The sequence below is a fragment of the Thamnophis sirtalis genome, unplaced genomic scaffold (genome assembly GCF_051295495.1).
Source record: "Thamnophis sirtalis isolate CommonGarterSnake01/CBP01778 unplaced genomic scaffold, rThaSir2_p1.2 scaffold_12, whole genome shotgun sequence".
NCBI classification, from domain to species: domain Eukaryota; kingdom Metazoa; phylum Chordata; class Lepidosauria; order Squamata; family Natricidae; genus Thamnophis; species Thamnophis sirtalis.
In genome coordinates this window covers 16,593,074-16,607,468 of record NW_028261392.1, presented here as the reverse complement: position 1 = coordinate 16,607,468, position 14,395 = coordinate 16,593,074, and positions in this window count along the sequence as shown.

Sequence of the window (14,395 nt, the reverse complement as noted above, 5' to 3'; positions counted from 1 at the left end):
GATAGTGTAGAATAATCATATCCAAGGACCAGTGATGGGTTTCAAAAAAATTTGGAACCTCTTCTGTAGGTGTGGCCTGCTTCCCGGGTCCACTGGTGGAACCTCTTCTAACCGGTTCGGTAGATTTGACGAACCGGTTCTACCGAATAGGTGCGAACTGGTAGGAACCCACCTCTGGCTTGAATTTCAGAGTTAAGAGGCATGTGTTCATTCTTGGTAATAGAAGCTTTTCCTTACCCCACTCCTTTTTTCTCTTTGTAGCAGGTGTTATGATTTCCCTTGCAAGATTTCTTGTTCTCACATAGCTTGAACTTTGCAAGGGTGAGTGATGATAGAGCCTGCTCATTATTGGAACCAAAGGTCAGGTCTGATTTAAATTCTGAAACGGTTGTATGGTATCTGAAGAGCAGTTCACTAGACGTAGAATTGTATGGGAACCCTTTCAAATTAATCTTTCCTGTGGGTTTATTTATTATTAGATTTAGATTTTATTTCCCCTTCTATTTTTCCCTCCAGGATCACAACAAACCTTAGAGTTGGGCAAAGAAAAATGCTTAGATCTAACAACAATCCATGGGCTTTTATGGCTGAGAACTGATTTGAATGAGAAATAAGGAGAAATTTCCCTACAATTGAAGAACTTGCTTCCAAAAGTTGTGGATGCTTCATCACTGGAGGCTTTTGGACAGCCACTTGCCTGATAGGGTCACTTGTCTGAAACGGTATAGGTTTGGCTATATGACCTCCAAGGTCCCTTCCAACACTTTTATTCTGTTACTCTGTTACTCTTCATGGTTCTAGTCCAATATTTTAGCCACTGATCCACGTTGTCTTAATCTCTATCATTAACACATGCCATAGAGCCCTAACCATGGATTGTCAGTGCTCTGCAAGGATTCTACAAATAGTTCCTAGCACAGACTCCAAATTCTCTTCTTCTGATTCTCTCTCTCTTTCTATTTCCTTAGATATTTAGAGGCTGCTATTCCTTAAAAGATTTTGTCATTTACCAACAAAAAGCATATTCACAATGGCAGCTCTGTCATTGTTGGATTATTATTATTACAAGCTGGATAACCATGGTTTGTGATTAAACTATGTGATTGGGCAATGCAGGAGAAATCCAGTTTACTCCAGTTCAATCTGTTGGCTCAGTGGTGGTTGGTGATTGAAACACATAAGGGAATATTGTTCCTGCTGCCTTGAGTCTGGAAGCAGTTCCATAGGTGGAAGGTGTATACATGTTGGTGAGGTACCAATGTTTAGTACTGTAAGGAGCCTCAGACTGCTCCTGAGTGAAGGCGTGGAACAACTGCCAGTTTGAACTGAGGTAACAGAATGTGAGGCAACTGGCATTCAGAACAGAGTTCTTTTCAGGGGGAAGGGGGAGTAGAATGCCTAACTCCTTCACATCAGAGTGCATTAATAAAAGGCAACTGGCAGTTGAAACAGAGTTCTTTTCAGGTGGGGAGAGGGAGTAGAACTTCTTAGCATCACAATGTGTTAATTACTGTATAGGAAATACTAATGATCTGATGGTCATTTTGAAAAACCCTTTCTTAGTGAGCACCTAGAAGCCAAGAGGAACATTTCAAGTTTGTAGGCCTTACAGTTCTGGAGATTTCATGATGAATGAGTGGTATTTGGCTTTTATATGTACTGTATATTGTAGATTAGTAGTATTATCAACACACTGAATATATGCTGATAAAAACTTGTGACCATTGAAGATGGTATAGTTTTTATGGTTTGTAACTCATGGATAGGACCTTCTCACTTCCAGCAGTTTTACTAGTCATTGTTTTCAAGTTTTTATTTATGGAGCCTTCTATGGTATATACTATGACAATGTATCTGAAGGTTAAAAAAAACTGTGATAGTGTGTGACGAGATATACCTTCTCCAGGAATGGAATTTTACAGCTGTTTCATCACCTATAACTATGAATGTTTGGAATTGCTTATTTACACTTACAGGTGACGAAACAGCTGTAAAGCTTCATTCCTGGAGAATGTACATCTTGCTATTTCTACTCTTTTTTTTTTTTACCTTCAGGATATCTTAAAGGTAAACAAATATCAACCAATTACAATGGTAGATGGAAACATTATCAGATAACCTCAGTTTGATGTTCTACTACTTTAAAAAATCAAAAGAATTTTGTTGGCGTAGTAAATTACATATCTTCATTATGAAAATGTATTGTGATTTTTGAGCATTGTAGCCATTGTTGAGTTGCAATCAACTCCTCCCGTTCTTGGCTTGGCATCAAATGCCACCCACATGAAATTTGTTTTCACCATGGTCCATCACCATTGTGCTTCAGTTGTCCATGTTTCAACTCAGTGAGGTTATTTCAATTACATCCAAAGTAATGGACCTAATGGGCAAAGCTTTGAGACCAAACCTTGGTTTCCTTCCTGAGTAAGGGTGGAAACAGTGAAACATTAATTTCTCAAGTGAAATTAATGGCGACTTATATTGCCTTTGGATTACAGACAAGATGAAGAGAACAACAGGACAATGTAGCAGAAAACAAATTCATTGGTACAAAAGAAAAATAGTATTCAGGGGAAATTTCAGAGGAATCAGAATCAAATAATGGAAGATAACAAAAAAATAAGATTGTAAGTCTTTTTATATGCAAAAAAAAAATTGAAAACCATACCCAGCCAAACTGGGTATGCCCAGGTAGTTCCAGACTTATGACCACTATTGACCCCACATTCTTTGTTGCTAAGTGAAACATTTATTAAGTGAATTTAGTCCTATGTTACAACCTATTGTGCTACCGTTGTTACTGCTGAATCACCACAGTTAGCAACACTATTGTTTAAATGAATGTGGCTTCCCCCATTGATTTTACCTGTAAGAAGGTCACAAAAGTTGATCACATTACTCCAAGGCACTGCAACCATCATAAAAAAGAACCCGTTGCCATGTGTCTGGATTTTGATCATGTGACTATGGGGCTATTGCAATGGTTGTTAAGTGTGAAAAATGATCGTAAGTCACTTTTTTCAATGCTGTTGTAACTTTGAGCAGTCACAAAATGATCTGTTGTAACTCAAGGACTACTTGTATATCTTTAGCATAAAAATATATGGCAGTGATTAATATAGTGATAGGAATGATTACAATGAACCGGGACGTCATGCTCTTTGTTCCTCTGAAGTTCTATTTATTTATATTTTTTAAAAAAAGGTTGCGTGTGTACAGTTCACAGTTTTATTGCAGTGACTTTTAAAATAACCCAAACCTTTCTCATTCCGTAATTACTTATTTGAGAAAAGGGCAGCGCACCATTTTAATAGTCACATGCGTCATAAGGCCCCTCTACCTTGATCAATTTAATATTCTGTTCTATAACTTGTTGGTTGCTTCATTGCATTTGTGCTTTGTAGTTTCAAACGTGTCAATGTGGGAATTGGAATTTAAAGAACAAAAAGATCAAGTTAGTAAAACTGCAGGACTGTATTACAGTATATATTGATCATAAACCTCTAATATTTTTCACAGCCTGAAAAAAATTTTTTGTTGTAATGCGGCAGTGAAATTTGTTCCCGCAGCAGATTTATCTTAGACCGGATGCCAAATAGGACAACTTCTTAATCAGATTTGCTTGCTGTCCTATAACAATGGTCCTAAACAGAGCCCCCAAACTGCTGGATGCAGACCCTGCCCCAGAGGTGGGTTTCTACCGGTTCGGACCAGTTCGGCCGAATAGGTAGTAACTCAGCCGGACATGTGATTGTATCAGTTCTATCCTGGGCGCTGCCATCTTTATTTTCTGTTCTGCACATGTGCAGAACAATCTTCATTGAAAAAAATGTATTTTCCCCCTTTTTTGAATGGTGTGTGCATGCGACTCCCAGAGAGGTCCCAGAGATGGGCCATTTTTCGCAAAAATTGAGGTGTTTTTGCCTTCCCCCAGCCTCCAGAACCAGTCTGCAGTTTCAGCAGTACTGGGGGAAGGCAAAAATGCCCCTGATTTTGCAAAAAAGGGCCAGTTTTATGCCCATTTTTACAAAAACTGGGGGCGTTTTTGCCTCCCCCCAGCCCTGCTGAAGCCTGCAGAGTGTTCCTGGGGCCAGGGAGGACAAAAACATTTTTTTTCTTACTGGGTAGTTTGCAGACACTCCCTTAGCTCTGGCGAGGCTGGAGGCCCCCCACCTCGTCAAAACGTTTTCCCACTGTTTCGGTGGGAGTGGTCACACCCACTCAGTCACATGCCCCTCATTTAGCCATGCCCATCAAACCAGTAGTAATTTTTTTTGAAACCCACCCCTGCCCTGCCAACATGGAGAACTTTATATAAAAGCCTCTACATTATCAAACGGAACATGTTGCCGCAATCAGCTTTCTACGGATGGCACAAGTTTGGTCTTATGCACAAAGTCATGCCATGGAATCTAACTCTGCTCATCTAATATGCAAATTATTTCTATGCTGGTGATGTTGTTTTTGGTCAACAAAATCCAGTTTTGGACCACCATGTAAAAATCATGTTGAGATTCTAGAAAGAGGACAGAGAAGAGCCACAAAGATGATATGGGGATTGGAGACTAAAACCTATGAAGAATGGTTGCAGGAACTGGGTATGTCTAGTTTAATGAAAAGAAGGACTAGGGGAGACATGATAGCCATGTTCCAATATCTCAGGGGCTGCCACAAAGAAGAGGGAGTCACACTATTCTCCAAAGCACCTGAGGGTAGGACAAGAAGAATTAGGTAGAAACTAATGAAGGAGAGAAGCAACCTAGAACTAAGGAGAAATTTCCTGACAGCTAGAATAATTAACTAGTGGAACAACTTGCCTTTAGAAGTTGTAAATTCTCCAACACTGAAAGTTTTTAAGAAGAAATCAGACAGCCATTTGTCTGAAGTGGTATAGGGTTTCCTGTCTGAGCAGGGGGTTGGACTAGAAGACCTCCAAGGTCTCTTCCAACTCTGCTATTCTATTCTATTCTATTCTAAATGCCCAAATCTGAAAGTTTCCAGGTTTTCCCCACCCAAAAGAAAGTTCAAATCCCTCCCCAGCACCCACATGTCCATCATATGGCCCAATGAGGCACCATCCAAAACTGGAGATGCCTCCCAGTTACATCATTGCAGCTGCAGGGCAAGGTGTCCTTGACTTGTTATTTTGACTATAGCAGTTAGCAGTTAGACTTCTATACCGCTTCATAGGGCTTTCAGCCCTCTCTAAGCGGTTTACAGAATCAGCATATTGCCCCCACAGTCTGGGTCCTCATTTTACCCACCTCGGAAGGATGGAAGGCTGAGTCAACCTTGAGCCGGTGAGATTTGAACCGCCGAACTGCAGCTAGCAGTCAGCTGAAGTGGCTGCAGTACAGCACCCTAACCACTGTGCCACCTCAGTTCCTCGACTATATCTCACCCATACTCCATATAATCCCCCCTCCCATTTTCCCACAGTAGAAAATGTGGCAGGCCTGAAGGCGCAATGTAAAAGATGGTTCCCAGGTCTCACATCTGGTTTCTTATGTGGCCCTTTGGGAAAATTCATTGCTCACTTTTAACTTTAACATCCCAGGTCATTTGGAATTGGCATCTTATCAGTTTCAAGTCTTTTTGTTTCCAACAGCAGACAACCTGATTCTCTGAGAATATATTTTAAGCAGTGTATTGTCAAGTCGGCTTGGTAGACCAGACCAGAAAATCAACTCCATAAGAAGACTAGAACTTTATTGAGATAACATTGCTTTATTGACAAAGGCTATAATGAACAGAATCTTGCAAGTCTGATTGTGCTCTACTTCCATTCCTTCTTATATCTCAAGTGAATCAGGGGCCATTTGCCTGTGCAAATTCTGAATATCTTCTTTCCCAGAACTTAAAAGAAGATTTCAGTCCTTTTTGCCTACGTAAAAGTTCTTGCATATTTATGTCAAGGTCACCTCTCTTAGGAGGTGCAGGTATTAATATCTCTGCAGATATGAATGTACAACAAAATGTAGTGTGGCTTTAGATATATATATATAGTTTCTACTCATTGAGGACACCACCGAGGTGGTGATGATAAAGTTGATAAAATGGTGATGCTATTGCACACTAAATAAGGAATAGGAATTTGGCCAAATTGCTTCTCCTCCATTTATTTATAAGATCATTTTGACATCCATACTTTCAGTAATAAATTAATCAAAAGGTTTTGTAGATGTACTACAAATATCACTGGCTGTATGATTCAGTTTCTCTAAACACATTTAATCCCACAATATAGTAAGATATGCATTAACCTTTTTATAAAGTGATCAGCTGCTAGAAACTTTCCCCCCAAAGCTTAAAAAATTAACAACATTGTTGCTGCGCTGATATAATTCTTAGTTTTACATACTTTACAGTAGGAAAATCCAAGTAAAGTTGCCACATTGGAACACAGAAGAGATCTGTGGTCACTTACTCCTATTAACCAATTGTCTCTCTAGTCTACAAGGTTTTGGTCACGTTCCATCAAAATACTAATCTGGTTAATCTTAGTCTTTTAACATCGGGTATATATAGGGGGTCCTCAACTTGCCAGCACAATTGAGCCCAAAATTTCTGTTGCTAAGTGAAACACTTGTTAAGTGAGTTTGACCCAAATATTGGGTCAGTATTGTTAATATTGTTGGTCAATATTGTTCCTTGCTCTCACTCAGCTCAGGCCCTGAAGACAGATGTCTCTCCACCTGTGGGAGGACAGAAGGCAGTGGTGGGTTTCTACCGGTTTGGCCAAATCGGTAATGGTTTGGCGGCCTGGATTGTTGGAACTGCAGCAACCCAGGCCTGCCACACCCCTGAACTGGTTCTCTGGGCAGCGGCGTAGGAGCTGCCATCTTGTTTTTTGCTTCTGCACATGCGCAGAACAATTTTTATTGCACTATGCATGCACGCACAGTGTGCATCAAGCATGTGTGCTTGGCGCGGCCATGAGCAAATTGGCAGTAGTAACTGCCAGAACCCACTCCTGTCTCTGTCCCTGATGCTATTTCCTTATCACAGCCTTTCAAAGGATCCGAATGTGGCCCAGGCCCTCCTTCCACTTCCTCCTCAACATAGTTTGTCCCCAGTGACTGATGGACCCAGTAGAGTTGCTACCTGCTGCATGCTCCTGCTGAGGCCTTCTTGTCTGGCCAAGACCACCTTAGAGGTGACATGTGGATGGGGTCTAGTCAGGGTTAATTCATCCTTCAGGGAAGAAGTACTTACAGCACAATTTAAAGAGACACTGGTACGCCTTCTTCTTAAAAAGTTGTCACTGAATCTTACCGTTCTGGATAATTTTCATCCGGTTTCCCACTCTCCTCCCTGTCAACCTCCTCTTTGTTTCAACTTGTCACTCCCTTTTAAAAAGGAGGTGGCACTGCATCTCCAAAGAGCTGACTATCTGGACCCATTCCAGTCAGATTTTGAATGACCTCTGATGGATGAGGGTAGCATATCCAGTGGTGGATTCCTACCAGTTCAGACCAGTTTGACCAAACCGGTAGTGGTTTGGTGGCCTGGGTCACTGGAATGGCAGCGACCCAGGCCTGCTACACCCCCAAACCAGTTCTCCAGAAAGTGCCATAGGCAGTACCATCTTGTTTTTTGCTTCTGCACATGCGCAGAACATTTTTTTATTGCACTGCACATGCACGCATGCACGCACGCAAGTGGCTCATCCACAAGTGAACCTTCAGTAGTGATTGCCAGAACCCACCCCTGAGCATATCCATCCTGGCTCTTGGCCTCTTGTCAGCTTTTGATACCATGGTATCCTTTTGAGGTGGTTTCTGGAATCTGGGTGGTTACCTTCCCTCCTCAGGTGTTAATATGGAGTGAGAAGCTGATCCCAGATTCCCTGAGTTGTAATGTGGCAGGTCTGAGCACTGCACAGCTCAGTACTCTCTCTCCATTCCACCTTAACATCTGTTTGAAGCTCTTGATCTTCCATCTCTATCCCAAGAACTAAATGATGCTGTAGATCAGGGGTATCAAACTGGTTGCCTGTGAGCTGGATCCACCACGGGCAGGCCACACCTACCCCAGCTCTGCAAAGTAAAAAAAAACAACAACATTGTGCTACATCACATGACGCAATCGAGTTTGACAGCCATGCTGTAAATGTTATTTCATGGGGTTTGGAGGTTGTGGGAGTTTGGATGGGGAACAACAGGCTTTAATGAATCCTGGTGAGACAGAGTGACTTTCGGTCGGAGAGGTCCTCTGTATCTTAGGGTTTACTATCAACTGTCTTGGATGAGGCTACACTGTCCCAGATGGACCCGTCAAATAACCTGAGGGGTTCTTCTGAACTCACAACTCCTGGTCATTTCCTGTTTTCTGTTGCAATATGTTCTACATGGGGCTACCTGTTAAAAGTATCCAGAAGCTCTGCAGAATGTAGTGGCACAGGTGTGTTGACCTTAGGGTTATGCATGTAACATCTCTGCTGTGTGAGCTGCATTGGATGCCAATTTGGATGCCACTTCCAGGTCCAGTTAAGGGTGATTATTAATACTTCTGAAGCTCTTTATGGCATAGGACCAGGTTACCTAGCCAGTCATCTTAACCCCAATTACATTGACCTGTTGCACGTGTTCAGGCAGGTGGGATATGTTATGAACCCTATCAGTTAAGTAATTTTGAGTGGCAGACTATAGGAAGAGTGCTTTTCTATTGTTGCTCCTGCCCTATGGAACATCCCCCCCCCTTGAAATGAGTGTGATCCCTATTCTTCTGGCCTTTCAGTAGAGCATTAATATTTGGCTAGGAAATTGAATTGATCTGCTGTGGGCTCATGATAACATCTTCCTGAAAATGCATCTGTAACTGATTTAAAAGCATGTATCCTCATAAAGTCACATTGTCTCATCCTCAGCCTACCGCATCGTTAGCTCAAGTTCATTCTTCAATGTTCTTGTTTTTAAGTAATTCTTTTTTTTTTATGCTGGCACAAGTCTTGCCCTATGCATGGTCTAAAATACCTCACTGATGTTGTGGTTGGCACACGATCAAGGTCAAGAATCTGAGTAGTTCCCATTTAGGATGTTAGGCTGCTGCAGGCTTACATCCTCACGCATGGCCACTCAGTGTTCTTCTTCATGGATACTTGACTTGGGCTGCTGGAGAGATGATGGTGAGATGATGGAATGAGATGGAATATCTGAGTTCTACAAAGGGATCTCCTTGCAGAACACTGGTTGGCATTATCTGAACCATTGGTTAAATATTATGAGGATACATTATAAATGCAGGTTTAGCATTCATTGAAAGAGCGATAGAACTGTTTTACAAAAAGAAATTGGATGTGTGTGTTTGTATGCAGATGGCATTCGTAGCAGCCTTATCTTTTCCTTCAGGTAGGTTGGGGAGGGCTTCAAATCAAGCCCATCTTCGTCAATTATTCTGCTAAAAGTGAAACTATGAGAAGCAAAACGTCTTCAAAGAAAAACCAGAAAGTCCAGATGCCTCTTGAAAAAACACCTTTGGGACAACCATGACCTGGTTGACTGAGAATCTCCATAGACATTTATCCTGCTAAAACCTCATGGGTTATTTCTGTCTTCTCCCTTCATCATCTAGCAAAAGAACAGTGTCCCCCTTCATGAAATTTCCTACAGAAAAGTGAAACTGATTGATGTTGTATCTAAATATGAATAACAATAATACTTTCCTCCTCTCGGAATGCTAATTAATGAAAATTCAACACGTGAACAGCTTCAGAATTATTTGGATGACAAAATAGAGGGAATTTTCTTTAAAACTTGAAAAAAATAAAATAATCCCAATGTTCTCCACTCAGATCCAAGACATTTCCTTGACATCTGTTCAAGAAGATGCCTTTAAATACAGCCATTTGGGATTATGAGTTCCTCTAATTTATATAGTTAATTCAGCATCAAGAAAGCTTTCATTGAATGGAAGGAAACAGAGTATTGTATCATATATATACACATACACACACATACACACACACATGCATGTATATATGATGTGTGTGTGTGTGTGTGTACTGGATACCCATTCTTCGCCATGAAACTATGTGATCAGGCAATGCAGGAGAAATCTGGTTCACTCCAGTTCAATCTGTTGGCTCAGTGGTGGTTGGTAATTGAAACTGATAAGGGAATATCGCTGCCACCACCTTGAATCAGGAAGCAGTTCCATTGGTGGAAGGCATAGACATTTTGGTAAGCTACCGATGTTTAATATTGTAAGAAGCCCCAGACCGTTCCTGAGTGAAGGAGTGCAATGTCTGCCAGTTTTAACTGAGGTAACGGAATGTGTGGCAACTGGCAGTCGGAACAGAGTTTTTTTCAGATGGGGAGGGGGAGTAGAATGTCTAACTCCTTACCATCAGAGTGTGTTAATTACTGTACAAGAAATACTAATAATCTGATGGTAATTTTAAAAAATCCTTTATTAACGAGCACCTAGAAGCCAAGAGGAACATACGTGCCAAATTTCAAGTTTGTAGGCTTTACAGTTCTGGAGATTTTGTGATGAGTGAATGGTATTTGGCTTTTACATACTGTATATAGATACAGTATCAGTGGTGGATTCCAGCAAGTAGAAGCCCAGTACAGGCATACCGGTGACAGCTGGGAGCAGTGGTTACCATACAGGAACGGTGTTCTGCTGGGTCCACTCACCTACCCCCATTCCTTACCTGCTTTTAAGCCAACTGGCCCATTTGTGCACGCACGTATGGTGCCTGTGTGACTTCTGTTAAGCAGTTGGAGCATCTCAGGGCAATGGGTGCTCATGCATGCGCAGCGCACGTGCCTGAGGTGGATGCCCAGCCTTGTTTCAGTATACTAGTTGCAACAGGATCCAGAACCCACTACTGTACAGTATGTATATGCATATTCAATATTAATTAGCCTGTTTAATCTAATGCAATTTCAAGATCTTCCTCTTTTTTTCCCCCCAAAATGTCTCTTATGTTTGTTTAGTACTCTATAAAGAGCCAACAGCCATGGAATAGTGAAAAACAAAAAACAAAATCTACCCACTTCATGTTGCAAACTTGTTACACCCATCACTTTATTTCAAGGTTACTTCCCAACACAATTTTAATGCTCTTCAATAATAATCTGTTCTGGAATGCAATAGCAGTCTTTCCAGAAGACTGAATCTTTCCAGAATAAACCCATTTTTTTTAAAAAAGGAACCCCAATTTGCAATTGATAGTCTGGCTTTTTTTGAATGTTTGTGTGTGTGTGTGTGTGTGTGTGTGTGTGTGCACACACAGTATGTTCCCTCCCATATTTGGGCATACCAGGTGCTTTGACATAACATTTAATCATTACCCTGGCTCAGCTAATAAGGGAGGAGAGCTTGTGGCTTAGAGGTTAATAGAACTGCCTAATATGTAAAAACAGCCCAGGTTTGAATCTCAGTAAGGGTATGGCTAGCTGGTGAGATCTAAATAGCTTGAATTAGATCTATATTAGTCTCCCTTCATTTATTTATCAGCAAAAATGCAACACAAATATGTGTATATGTGTATATGTTTCACCAGCTGGATAGTAAGTGGAAGAGGAGTGAAGCCATTCTCCAATCTCTTCAACTTGTTCTCCACCATTTAGGTGAAGACACCTAACCTCATTCCCAAAGCAGAATAAAAATGGGTATCAGGGTATTGCAACTTATACCACATATTGTATTTTGGCTAACTCAAGGACGAAAGGAAATGGGTATTTGCCCTGCAAATGGGAAAGGAAATTGTTTCATTGATTCTCCTTCTGTTTATTGGTTTGTGGTAATTGCTTTTTAAATTTCAGCCAAAAAAAAAATTAAAAAAACCCAACAGTTTGACCTTCTTGAATTTCTCCATGCATAATTCCAACAATGAGGAAATGGACAAATTAATAATAAAAATTAAAGTTAATTCAGTCATTCAATTCATTCCCTTAAGAGGTAACTAAGAAAGTCACCACTTCTTATAAAGGTAACTTTAGGAATCATTTTCATCAGGGAGACCTGAGATTTTACACAGTGACTGTCACAAAACCCTATCCTCGGAAGCAGGTCTTTTTTTTTTTTTCATTCCATCCCTCCCCATGCGTCATACAGTGTAAAACAGTAAGGCTGGCTTTGCCTGGGCCGAGAAGGATACAATCTCATTTTTCCAGGAAGCAAGACATAAAAACAAGAACAAGATAACAGCAAGATGCTTTGTAGTATTGTCTCTTGGGGGAAAAAAGGGGGTCATGTAGGGTCTCCCAGCAGAAAGTGTCTTAAGCTGTTGCAAATCATTCTTAAGTTATCTCTTCCTAGGGCAAATGAGAAAGGAGTATTTGTGTATTTGTGCGTGAGAGAGAGAAAGACAGAGACAGAAAGACAGAAAGAGACAGAGACAGAGAGGGGGAAGAGAGAGAGAGAGGTCAAGAGGGAGAGTGGGAGGGAAAGAGAGATTCCTGAAAACCATTCTACTTTTCCTATCCACTTTTTCAAACATTCCTTCTCCCATAAGTATAGGAGTTTTGATATAAACTCCCTTGTTCCCTCCCCCCCAAAAAATCCATTTAAATTCCTACTTTCTTTGGTTCTGGGTTCATATCTTTTTCCGAAGATAAAATAATTTCAACAGAGCCCAAATAAAGAATTTTGGGGACGAGCCAGCTAGCTCATCCTAAAGGAAGTCGTCGGTGTCTTCCCTTCACTGTATTTCTTGCTTTTTGCCATTATTTCCTTGGGTCCTGTTGTAATTTTCCTCTTGATTCCTCCATTTCTTTTTAGGAGGAAAAAAAATGCATTTTCCAGTTTGATTACTTCTTCTCTTTTCAAGCTCCTTGAGAAAATAATCAAACAATAACAACCTAAATCCTTCAGCAAGCAGACAAATAGCCTGTGTCACCTTCTAATAAGGATTTAAAAAAAAAAAGCAGGAAAGGATTTATTTACCAATTCTTGAGGAGGAGGAGGAGGAGGGACAGAGTCACCAGGCACTGTTAGAAATTATCAGTTGCAGCTGGAGGCTGTGAAATGCTTGTTAAAGTGAATTTGTATGAATTCAGCACTTCCTGGTTTTTATTTGCTTGACTCTGGAGCCACAAACCCGATTAGGCTGTACATTCTTTCACCACCTTCCTTCCCATTTGCTGGCTAGCTGGATGTGAAGTTCACTAGGAGAACCGATAAATTATTGGATGGAAGGTCTTTGAACCAGCAGCAGTCCAGCCCCTGGTGGGAAAGCATATAAAACAGGAGCCCTTAGATGAGAAGAGGAGTACAGCTTGCTTTTACTGCAACATGATTTAAGGACCTGGGTTCTTTGCATCAGATGCAACTGGTTCTTTGCTTGGCTATGCATTGGGGAAGAGAAGGGGGGATTAATACATTTTTAATGTTTAAAGAATATGTATGAACAATTCTTTTACCCTCCTTCCCCTCCCACACACATGCATAGACAGACACACATATCTCTAAATAGCACTCTTGCCAGCCAGTAAAATATGTTTTGCTCAGCTCTTGCTTTTTTTGAAATGCCACGAAAGGAGAGAAGAGAAAGACACACACACACACACACACACACACACACACACACACACACACAGATAGACAGACACACAAACACACACACATTATTGACACTTTAGAACCTGGTCGCCGCCTCCACTAAGCTGGAGGGACCCCCAAGCTGACTAGAGCAAAAAAAAACAAAAAAAACCCTAACTAAGCAGTTCTTCCAAAATCTATGCAAAGCTTTGCGCCAGCTGCCCCGCCGCTGACTCGGGGATAAGGAGCTCTTCGTAATTGCCAGAGATACGAGGGAATTCTCTCGCTTCCACCCCCCCCCCTTTTCCGCTTGGAGAGTCCGCGGAATAGGGGACAAAGCTACTGGGGAACTGGGAAAGGGGAGTCGCGGGGACGGAGCAGGATGGAGATGCAGGGGAAGTTTGATGTGTTGGGTTGGTTTCCGCATTGGGAATGTGGATCCTAGTGGGAGGAAAGATTGTACATTCCTCCGCTCGGCGCACAGGTTTTTTTTCTCCCCCCGCCCCTCTTTTGCAGCGTGATTTGCTTCGCGCGGAATCTCGCTCACCCTCTGTCACCTCACACTCTTTCTCTGGCTGCAATTCCACTGCCACTCACCCTGGCTGCCAGCTGCTGCCCCAAAGCGTCTCCCGACGTTTCTCACCACCCAGCCAACCCCCATTCCTCACAAGGCTCCCTTCAGAGGACCCTCTCGGATCAATTCCCAGCAGGCAGTCAAGCTGGGCAAGGCGGTTCAACCGCTCCCAACCATTTTTTTGAACTAGCTCCGATTGGGGAAGGCTCAAAGAGACTGGGTGCTTTCGCTCTGGATTGCCACCGGTACGGGATGCTCCTCCGAATCCTTCGCGCCTTCGTCTTGCATCCAGTCCTGCTAGGAACTGACTCCGCAAAAGGGTAAAAA